At 35.0% G+C, this 12,447-nt stretch overlaps 1 pseudogene across 1 annotated transcript; it reads left to right on the forward strand.

Annotated features, from left to right (window-relative positions):
* Positions 1–4,995: 4,995 nt before the first annotated feature.
* On the forward strand, positions 4,996–10,585 carry LOC308269552 (G/T mismatch-specific thymine DNA glycosylase-like; annotated as a pseudogene). The gene is made up of 3 exons: positions 4,996–5,051; positions 8,409–9,487; positions 10,515–10,585. The product of its transcript is annotated as a G/T mismatch-specific thymine DNA glycosylase-like (transcript).
* The last annotated feature ends 1,862 nt before the right edge of the window (positions 10,586–12,447 follow it).

Below are 12,447 nucleotides of genomic sequence, written 5' to 3' on the forward strand. Positions count from 1 at the left end.
TCACAGTATATTAGAAATAAACTCTGTGAAACTCTTAATGTTTCTAGGATGCTTATTATGATAATACAGGGATACAGCCTATCTTATACTGATTAATAAAGAAATATACTCTTTTGGGATTTGAAATTATTTCAGCTATTTTACCGAACATAACACTATGTAGAAAGAAAAATCAGATTATTTGATTTTTCTCTAGTATCATGAAAGAGTATTATAGTCAGGATAATTTAGAATCTCTAGTATGTCTGGAACTGAGGATATTAATCTTCCTGAAGTTCTGTTCGCAATACCGCCAGGATTACCTTTTGTGTGTGTGTTGGGGGAGAGGGCTGGAGATGGAACCCAAACACATTTTACCTCCAAGCTACACCTCCAGCCCTATTTTTTAATTCTTTATTTTGAAACAAGGTCTCACTGAGTTACAAAGGGCCTCACTAAGAAGTTAAGGCTGTCCACAAGCTGCAATCCTCCTGTCTCAGCCTCCCAAATTATAATTCTAGAATTATAAGCGTGCACTACCATGCCAGGCTCAAATCATTTTCAATTAATGAAATTCCTAAGTCACTAAGTACATCTTTTGTCATTAGCATAAGCATTGTTCTCATCAACATCCATGTAAATACCTGGAAAATAAATAATACGTCACAGCCATGATTTAAATGGATGAACATTTTAATTTAATAAGGTAGAAGAAGGGTGTAAAGGTTTAATCAGTATGAAAACACTCCAACCATCATAATGGAGCTGTATTTCAGAAGATTTCAAATTTGTTTGTATGCCTACAGTTAGAATAAAATAGGCAAAAAAAAAAAAAAGAAAAAGAAAAAAGAAAGGCCTGGTTTTCTCTATAACTTCAAGAAGCATGTATTCAGTACTTAGCTGCTTTATACAAATATATTAGTTTTAAGGAAGAATCCATGAAGAAGGGGTCATCATCTCTAATTCAGGAAATAGGAGTAATAAATTTAATAACTAGGAGATTTTTTCATAAATTTGCATTGATACAATGCCATATAATCACTGAAGGAGCAAAATATAAGAGAGTGGACTTTTGTTTCTCCATTGTATCTGGAAAGCCTAGAAGAACCTGGTCTCTATGTAACCAAGTGGAGAAAAAGAGATAATAACTTTTCATAAGTATATTAGAGATCTGAAGTTGCAAAGCAACAGAGTAAACTGGCTTACAAAAAAAAAAAAAAACCAAAAAAACAAAACAAAACAAAACAAAAAAACCCTTCCAAAGTGAGACGGAATGCATGGAGACTTCAATATTTTTCAGGGAGCAAGAGAATCAGGAGCTCTCATATAAAAAATGTTGAAGGAAGTCCTTCAATTAAGAAGAGTAAAATTCTGAAGAAAACTAGATCTACACAGAAAAAAAAAAAATGAGGAGCACCAGAAAAGGTGGGAATGCAGGAATATATGACAGGCACTTTCCTAATTTATAAATTTTGTTTAAAAAAAATCACTACCTAGAGCAAAAATAATGATATATGGTGAAGTCTGTGACATTAGTGAAATGCACAGCAACAAGAAGAGCCATAGCAGGAGCAGGGAAAATTGGAAGAACGCTATTGTCAAAGTCTTCATATTATATGAGACATTCCATACAAGTCCTGAAGGTAGCCTGTGACTATTAAAACATATAATGTAAACCTCTGCAGAGGTTCCCAAACTTATGTGGCTAACTACTCTTTTTTCATAAAAATAAAAAGGTATCCAGTGCCTTTCTGGAAATCTACCTTCTTTTAAGCAAATAAACAGAAAGAAGCGATGGCAATCTTGTGTTCTCTTCTGTATCTACATTTTGCTCCAAATCCCCCTACCCCGATTACTCCCTAGGTCTCGCATATGAGAGAAAACACAGGACCCTTCACTTTTTGTGGCTGGCTAATTTCACTTAACATAATGTTCTCTAGGTCCATCCATTTTCTTGCAAATGACATATTATCCTTTATCACTGAGGAGAATTCCACTGTTTGCATATCCCATAATTTTGTAATCCATTCATCTATGCATAGACACACAGGTTTATTCCATAAATTGGCTATTGTGAATTATGCTGCTATAAATATGTATATGCACATATTACTATGATATTCTGATTTCAGTCCCTTCAGGAAGATATCCAGGAGTGGCATAGCTGGATCATATGGTGGATCTATACCCAATTTTCTGAGGAAAATATACATCGATCTCCATAGCAGCTATACTAATTTACAATCCTACCATCAATATAGAAGACTTCCTATTTCCCCACATCCTCACCAGCATTTATATAAGAACAGTAGAGTAAAGTTGAAAAAGTATCAGAAAAAGTATGATGTCAAATTAAGTTCCTTATCATTTTAATGGATTTTATAGTAACCATAGTCTATAAAAAGCAGTCTTCACTTTTTAATATAGAAAGTAGAAACAGTATGAATGGTGAATTATTTGATCTACCCAATCTGAAAACAGCAGCATTGGAAAAGACTTATTAGAACTTAAATTAGGGGTAAAAACTCTTAAATTCACTTTTCATGAAAAAGTGACAGGATCTGTCACTTTTTCATGAAAAGTGAATATAGATATAGGATATAGATATCTATACAGGATATAGATATCTGTCACCTTTTTATGAAACTACTCAATTGAATGATACTGTATCTTTTTATCCTTCATTCCTTTGATATAATGGTAAGGTGGTTTTAATATTCTTGCCTCTACACCTGGCATAAACTTTCCACATATTTGGGGTTTGTGAACAGGGTGGGATATTACAATATGTCAATATTTTCAGTATCTTCAGTAAGTATCTTCAGTAAGATACTGAAAAATCTAAAGTTTTAAATAGCTGATGTTGAGTTCATCAAAAGAGAAATCAGTCTACATGACCTAGACTTAATCATGTGAAAGTTCTCAAAAAAAGGCTTGGGGTTGGGGATGTGGCTCAGTGGTAGAGTGCATGTTTAACATGAGCAAGGCCCAGGGCTTAATCTCCAGCACTTCCAAGCAAACAACAACAAAAATGAGAACGTGTGCTCTTCCTACAATGACTCTCCTCCTGGCCTTTAATTAAGCTGCTCTATTGGGAGAAGGGCAAAGAGGGGCCCTATGAGGAGAGCAAGGAGAGGTAAATGGCCTCTAGGAATTGATACAAAACAAGGAAGACCTTAGACTAAAGACAGAGAAGATTCTTCTTATAATTGGAAGAGAACACCAAGCTCTAGAAAGAAATACAGCCCAGTTGAACTTGACTTCAACCTGGTGAGATTCTGAACCAGGGTTTAAATTAAACTTTTTCTATACTCCTGAGTCACAGAAATGAAAATCACAGGCATGTTTTAAGTCACTAAATTGGTGACAGTTTATAAGCAGAATAGAAAATAATACCTCCACCACCCAAAATACAAAAGAAAAAAAGAAAACACAAACAAAAGCAAAATAAAAGATAAAAGAATTGTTACACTGACTAGAGAGCTGAGGTCCTGGCTTGGGCCTGATTTGTTCCCAGACTGTAATAAGGACAAATAAGGTTAGATCCTTTTTTTGGTCATGGGTTATTATATCAGAAACCTAGAAACACTGTCTGCAGATCTCAACCTTTTGTGCCTGAAAGAGAACAAGCACTGACATTCTTGACATTAGAGTGTGTGTGTGTGTGTGTGTGTGTGTGTGTGTGTGTGTAAGAATTTATGCACTTGGAAAAACTTAATTATAGTAGCCCCACTTAATCTTCAGTTTTGGTTTATATGACATCAAATATGTTTTGTCAACCATGATCCAAATGTATTATGTGTAAAATTTCAGAAATAAACAATTCGTAGGGTTTTTTTTATGTGTGTGATACTGAGGGTGAAACATAGGGATTTTTTCTACCTCCAGGCTATACTCCCAGACCTATCTTATACTTTATTTGGAAACAGGGTTTCACTAGGTTGCCGAGAGCTTCCCTAAGTAGCTGAGGCTGGCTTCGAACCTGTATGTTCCTCCTGTCTCAGTCTCCCAAGCACGGGGATTACAAGCGAGCACCACCACACCTGGCTCAATTCATAGGTTTTTAATTATATGCTGTTCTGATTTGTGTGATAAAATCATGTCCCATCCTGCCCCACCTGTTCAGGATGCAAATCATTTATTTATATCCACATTGTAAATGTTACCTAACCATTGTTCATTTAGTAGGAAAAATGTAGGGTACAGTACCATGTAGTTTCAAGCATCCATCAAGTCTTGGAACATATTGTTCATGAATAAGGGGCAATGCTGTACTTGATTATACATTTTTTTTTAAGTTTCAGAGTTCTGATTTCATGTTTTTTTTTTTTTTTTAACAATTGGCAACTTCGTTTCTCTGCTGGAGCAACACCATACTTCTGCTACTTTCGAGGAACACACCTGAATCAGGTCATCAATTTCTTATGAGTGATTTAGAGATATTCATTTGTACCCCTAACTCTCTTTTCCTGTCAATTTCTTCCCAGAGCTCAGAGGATTTCTCCTCAGTAAATAAACTCTCCCAAGATAGAATACAATCACAAATTAATCAAATGCTTTTGCATTAAAAGAGGTATTACTTCCCCACAGTAGCTATGTTATTTTCAACAGTAAGGGCTCAATGAGTGAATATGTTTGAGATACATATATTCATTCCATTTTTGGAAAAATTATGTAGGCTAGTGATTAATTTCTATCTCTAACACTATCATACCACCACTTACACTTCACATTACCCAGGATCTCAATAGACACCACTCTCCTCTCTCGACCTGTGCTCCTGGTTTTCATTTCATTTCAGAGGTCTCCCAAGCATCTGTTTACAAAACACCTACAATAACTTTGGGAAAGTTATATACCTCCTTACATATTGTAACTCATTATGATATGTATTATAGCTTCAAAATATATAATTCCCAGTGTATTGCACATTATAAGGTGATTTTACATAGAATTCTAAAACCTTAGTTTAGGAATTCCTAAATTAGAGATGCTGCTCCCCAGAAGGATGCTGAAATGACTGAGAAGGAAGCAGCAGTAGCCTCGTGCAGTCGGGAAACACTGGATAAAAAGTAGGGGTCAGTGGAAGCACCCAAGAGAATTCCTTTTTATTTTTTTCTGAAAAGAGGGCTGTACTCCACTAAGTTTGAAAATCGATGTGTGTGTGTGTGTGTGTGTGTGTGTGTGTGTGTGTGAGAGCGAGAGAGAGAGAGAGAGAGAGAGAGAGAGAGATCACAATGTTCTATGACTTTGTCTCCTAGATGCAATAATGTTTTACATTGATTATTTGAAGTGTTATGGTAAATTTCTTGGCTTTGATCACAAACGTTCTAACCAGGTATATCTCTGCTTAGTGTCTGAGCTTAGAATATCCTGAGCCTTAAGGCTGGTTTTAGTATAATTAGATACTATTATACACACCTCATGTTCTCTCTGTATATGGGTTGCTTTAATGTTTTCCTTGAGGGAATTCCCAGGCCTCCTAACTCTGGGCTCTTTCTCAAGTTCTCCATTTCTGACATAGATAGTAAGTCTTCTTTTACTAATATAATTTCTCTATTTCTTACACTTTTTTATTTTATTCTGCCCAGAGAATTTGAGCTACTTTCTCATTTTATCATCTCCATCTACTGGGTAATAATTCACAATTATCCCATATGTCTCAAAACCAACTCCCTTAAATGAGCAAATAAACCCATCAATCTTTAACTTCTTTGTACCTTCACCCTGTGGCTGATGGCTGCAGAGAAAACTGCACAGTTTGCAGGCCAGCCCTATAAATATCATCTCCTGTTACAAGGCAGATGGTTCCATATTTCCCTATTCAGCTATATTCCACTCTCTAGGGGTAAAACTGAAATACACTCCCTTCTTCTCAAATTCTATAACATTTACATATGCTCCTAATATAATAGACTACCAAATTTTATTGAATCTTTTCACCTTATAATTCTCTTTCTTTTTCTAACATCTTTCCTTTCTTTTTTTCCATAGTCACTGGGTAACTTGGTCTTCAAACTGGTGTGTACCTACTTCCAACTGTATAAAAATTCTCTCCAAGATAAGATGTACTCAGAAAGAGATTTTAAAGAAGAGTTTAAATAATGATATGTACATACATGAAATTATCAATATCAATCTCAATGACATGTATGGGCAAGGGGAGTGTGTGGTGTGGGACCCAGAGGTAAAGTATTGTGTGCATGTATATTCCTATCGCTGTATACCTCATTATGATAAATAGTTACAAAGTACCCATAAAAATATATAAAAAAGAATCAATTGAAGATGCAACTATGACAGAAGTGCAAGCTCTATTTCCTTATCATCTCACTTTTATTTTATAAAAGACAACCCTTTTTCCTAGTTAAAAATTCAAGTGCAGTAACCCAGCATAGGAACTCTACAGGGACACCAAATAGTAAGATAGCTAATAGAAATGCTGAGAAATACTGGTATTGCTATTGAGAAAGTGAGTGACTACCAAAGAAAGTATTTTGAAAAATCAGAAAAGGTCCATTACGTTACATTCAACAAAATTAGTAAACCATTAAAGATAAATTTTGACAGCAAATCACCATGTGATTTTTTATATATGATTAGGAATATAAGTAATTGAAAAGCATTATTATATTAAATTCTTTACCCTTATCTAATAGCTAATATCTATAATGAAAATTCAAAGTGGAAAAGGGAGGCTTGTGGAAGGAAACAGATTATATGTGACGTTATCACTACCAATCTCACTAATGTGTATGAGTAAAACAGAGTGGGTAGAAGGGCGGAATACAGAGGGAAAAACACCAAGAGATGTACAAATACTAATGCATCACTTTGAATTCTTTGCCCATCACTATGATGTACAATTATATTGCATTAAAAATTCTAACAAAACCCACAATAATAAACCTTGTCTCATTTTAGCAATAAGTAACATTTTCTTCCAAAGATAGGGGTAATAAAAATTTAAAAATTCATCTGTTACATTAAACAATACATTGCCAATAAAGTTGACCTTTCTGTCGCCAACAATTCTTTTTTAGGATTTGAAAAGCAGTTATATGTTTTAGTCAATTTCACATAAATAAAGATTTTATCAATAACCCACTCCAGAAGAAAATTAACAGACCCTAAAAGAATTGACAAAGAATTGAAAAATAAATAATTTTGCCACTAAAATGATAGGATAATAGATTAAGCACTTTTGAGCATAAGATATGTAAAAAATTTATGGAATTCCATGAAATAAAAATATTAGTTAAAAATAAAAGAGAAGTGCATAAAAATTTTAAAGCTCTACAAGTGCTATTTTCAGTATTTTAAAGGACTAATGATAAGTACTGAATCTCAATATTATTCAGAGTTTAATAGATATATTTAAGAGACAACAGACTCATTTGAAAATGTCAAAATGTGAAATATGTTAAAATTTTACATCTTTTGTATGTACTTAAGTTTATGATGAATATGTATGTAGATTCATAAGTACTGTGCACCTCTCTCTGGGAAACTGCACTACAGGACTTCCCAGACTTCTTGTCCCTGGGCCTTTTCTCAAGTTTTCTATTCTACCCCTCAGGGCTTCTCCCTCCTTCTGCCCTCTGCCCTTCTCCTGACTGCTTCCCAATCATCACTTAGGCCTCAATTGTAAGATCAGTTCTTTAGGAAATGATCCGTGGCCCTTCATTCTAAGTTAAAAATCCCCCAATGTGTTGTCATAGCATAAAACTTCTGATTTAGAACCTTAAAGTAATGGAAGCTGAAAGCTTTCATTTTCTGATCTTTTGCTGGCTCCCCAAATCTTCATATTTTAAGTGATTAGATGCTTGCAATATAATCTTAGTTTTGCCCTCATTTTTCCTGCTAAATTCTAACCCAGGTCGAGGCATAGAGACTCAAGATCTAGAGATATGAGATGATTCACAATTTCAAAAAACACGATCAAACTTATAAATGTAGAAATACAAAAAGATGAAATGAAGCTAAATAAAATAGGACTAATTCTTTATTATCTGACTTGGATAAATCATTGTTCTTCAGAATTCAAAACAAATTACACTTCCACAGGTTTTATCTTAATTAGCTTGGCCGCCCCAAGTGCAGGGGCCCTGGCTTCCAGGCAGCTGTAAGCCTGTGAGCGAGCAAGCGACCGGCAGTCCCCATAGACAGTCCCAGGCATTCTTTCAGGTGCAGTTCTTGGTTATAGTGTTCGTGCCCTTCATCTTCTGTGACCAAGACAAGAGTTAGAAAGACCGAGCATCGTAGGGACCCGGCTCCAGGTTTCATGGTTAGTGTACTCAAGATGTCTTCCTCCCCAAAGTCTTACTGAAAGCCACGATAATGGTCAGAGGCTATTCTTCAAACAACCTAAGCTTTTATTCATCCCCATTTCAGCACACGAGGGCTGAAGCGCCTAACGTGGCATGAAGAGCAGAGGCGACGGAAGCGCCAACGCCAGCACCTGCTCAGCAACCAGCACAAGAGGCGCCAAAAGGATGGGAAAGAAAAGCCAGAACAACAGAACCGAGAAAACCGGTAGAACCCAAAAACCTGCCAAGGCAAAAAAAATCTGGCAAGTGTGCAAAATCAAAAGAAAAGCAAGAAAAAATTAGACACATTTAAAGTGGAAAGAAAGACCGTTTTAATAGCATTTGCAAAGCTGAGTTTCTGACTAAGACGCTCCCTGATATTTTGGCTTTCAATCTGGATATTGTGATTATTGGCATTAACCAAGGCCAAATGGCTGCTTACAAAGGGCATCATTACTCTGGACCTGGAAAGCATTTTTGGAAGCGACCATGTCAGGACTGAGTGAGATTCAGCTGAATCACATGTGTGATCACACTTTACCAAAGAAGTACAGTATTGGATTTACCAACACTCTGGAAAGAACAGATGCCAGGCAGCAAAGATCTTTCCAGTAAAGAATTCCATGAAGGAGGACATGGTCTAGTATGGCAGTTACAGAAATATCAGCCATGAATATCAGTGTTTAATGGAAAATGTAATTATGAAATTTTTAGTAAAGAAATCTTTGGAGTAAAGGTTAAAAACTTGGAATCTGGGTTCAACCCTGTAAGATTCCAGACACAGAAACTCTGCTACATCATGCTATCAGAGTGCGATACGCTCACCCTCCCGGAGCCCAGGACAAAGTCATTACTACATTAGGCTGAAGGACTTGAGAGACCAGCTGAAAGGCATCCAGTGCAACACCGACGTTCAGGAAGATCACTCTACATTTGACCTATAGCTCGCACAAGAGAATATAAAGAAAATTTCTGTTAAAGAGTAAAAATATGACCTGGGTTATGAAGTCGCGTATGTAGTATGGTGGTGCTTTTAGTGAAAATCCACGCGCTCACTAGAGCCTCACAGCTTCCCTTCAAATGGGCTAACCAACGGTGCAGAGTTAAAAGGAGAGTGTCAGCTTGCAGTGACACTTCAAATGGGCAGTGCATGACTCACGTGTTTAAAGACCAGATTTCTTGCTTTAATAATCACTGTGGTACAGCAGGAAGAATGAAACCATGCTTAAGAATGGTGTTTCTCAGACCTGCCTCAGCGCTGCAGTTGTCAAGAAGTATAAACTCAGTTTGTTAACTAAAGTGTTTTATTAGTACTTCCCTTAGGAAGCAATCGATGTTCTTTTGGTAGTTATTTTTGATCTGTAATTTTAAAATGCAACTGAATACTTATGGTTGCCTCTTACCTGGACATAAACCTAAATATGTCATTGTCTCATTTATGCCTAAGAAGGGCATGCTAATAATAAGAATTATTATGGCTAAGCCTACAATTGTGATTTTTTATGAAATATGATAGAATAATAGTAAATGTTGATATATCCTGTATAGGACACTATACGACCTTTTTTTTAAACAATATTAAAAAAATTTTCAAAAGAAAATAAATAAAAAATAAATTATCCTGCCTTCTCTTTTAGCCCACAAGTAAATTTTATACTTCTGCAATTTACTTCTGAGCACATATGAAAAGCGGATTTATATATCCTAAATATTCGCCTGTGTTATAGTTATAGAATGTCCTCTGAAGAGCCCACTTACTGGTGCTTCTTTGGAGTTGATATTACAACCCTCATGACCCTAATGCTGAGGTCTTGCCCACAATATTCATACATATATATATATATATATATATATATATATATATATATATATGTGTGTGTGTGTGTGTGTGTGTGTGTGTGTGTGTGTGTGTGTTCAAACATACATGTTTAAAGATATATGTGTATATATGTATATATCCCTTTTAACATATGTATGTTCAAAAGTATATATGCATACATGTATACTGAAAATATATTACATATGTTATATAGATTATAGAATATATGTTACATATAATGTAGAAAATATATTCTCTATATATGAATATATCATATATGTGTATGTATGTGTGTGTGTGTATGTGTGTGTGTGTGTGTCTGATACCTCTTTTCCTTTCACTTTAGAGTCAGTTATTCAGATACTTATTTTTTCAATCCTGAAAAATTGAAAAATTTTTCTGCTCAGGTCTTGTTATCCCTGGTGGAAAAACTTACACAAGTTTAGACATAGATAGAAAAGGTCAGCAAGAAATCTAAAACTCAGTTTCTTCACATTTTTTCTTCACTAAATAGAAAAAAACATACTCACATTTCATGGGTTATAAGTAAATTTGAAGACTGAATAATGTTTATGTTAAATCAGTGGCTAAAACACATTCCACCAAGTCAAGCCATTATTGAAAAGCTTTGGTAGCTATTTAGCAAGATCACTGAAAATGACAGATATCAGACCAAATTCTCTCACAAAAGAAAACTTCAGTGAAGATTACCTTCTGGGATAAAACTGAGCGACTTCAGAGATAGATTTAGGCATATAAAAATGAATAAAGGGAGATTTACTAGTGCATGGGAAGTATAGCAACAATGACATAGTCTTTCAACTATTTAAAGTTTCTCCACAGAAACAGAGAAGATTTTTTCAGAAGTAGGGAAGAAAGGAATCGAAAGACAGTTAAGAACTCCCTAGGCATTGAGATAGGACATTTAAGAAAACAAAAGTCTTTCCTAAGTTCTATGACCCTGTCTGTTTCAGCAATTTAATTTCAGATTTTGAAAAATAAAGTAATGTGACATCAATTTAAATAACATCTTAATTTCAAAAACATTAAAATAGAGAAAAATGTGCCATCTAGAATTGAGAAAATGTTATGATAGTTAAAAAAGAATACTGATAAACATTCTGGGTCCATGAATGATATTTAGAAAATCTGTAAAACACTTGAAAGGCAGTAATGTCATGTACTAGGAAGGATAGTGGTCCCAGACAGAGCTGGCCAAGGTTAGAACTAAGCATTGCTAATCAAACATCTCACACATATTAGGCCTACTTCTCTGAATTTCTTTACTCATCTATAAAATAGTAAGAAAAACCAGCTTTCATATCAACCTTATGTATAGCCGAGGATGTAGAAGTATGCACCACAACTTCACAGATGTGATGTTTAACAAAAATGAGCAACTAATTTTCTAGCATCATTCCCTTGATAAAGGCTAAGAATGCTTGAGAGACAGATGTCCCAGGGGACTCCCAAAATACAGATCCCTCTCTCTCTCTCTCTCTCTCTCTCTCTCTCTCTCTCTCTCTCTCTCTCTCTCTCTCTCTCTTTCTCTGGATTTCACAGAGTACCTACTTCTTTGTGAAATGTGATTTAAAGCATATACACACATGTATACAGTGTACTCACATGCAAATGTACATATAAATTTTTAAGCTAAGGCTTTTATTCCCAGTGCACTGGAAAAAAAAAGGAAGAAGAGGGAAAGAAAAGAGTATACACAAATTAAAGACAGAGAGTCATGTCTACTTTTAGCTCTGATTTGTACTATGTTTTAATACTCATGATACTTGGGACCTCTGTTAATACCTTTGACTAAGAGCTCAACTCGCAGAGTCCCCTCTCCATCACTGTTAGTCTACTTGAGGCTCTAGAAAACAATTTTGTAGAAGATCAAGGATTTATTGCATACTAAATATAATCTCAACCGAATCCAACAGGAATATTTCCATTTCATGTCCTAAAGTCTAAAAGTTATCTCAGTAAAAACAACTCCCTGCTAATGACAATTGGGTATTAAAAAAATCATTAACACTGAGTTCATTTTATGCAAGTGGTATTTTAAACCTCAAAATGACAAATGGTATTCATGCCAAACAAGTGGTATTTTAAAACCACAAAATAAAAAAAAGAATAAAATGAGACTGGATAATTCATAATTGATTTCAATTTAGTGCAAAAATAATGCAAGAATGAGTAAATAGCCTCATCTACAAGTCTGAGCAATAAAATAAAAAACTCTCATATTGACTGGTAAATATTTACACAGACATCTATCTTATGGATAGATGAGCAATGAAAAAGCACAATACTTACTCATCTAAACAGAGAACTTATTCAAGT

This window comes from Muscardinus avellanarius (assembly GCF_963383645.1).
Source record: "Muscardinus avellanarius genome assembly, chromosome: 11".
Classification (NCBI taxonomy): domain Eukaryota; kingdom Metazoa; phylum Chordata; class Mammalia; order Rodentia; family Gliridae; genus Muscardinus; species Muscardinus avellanarius.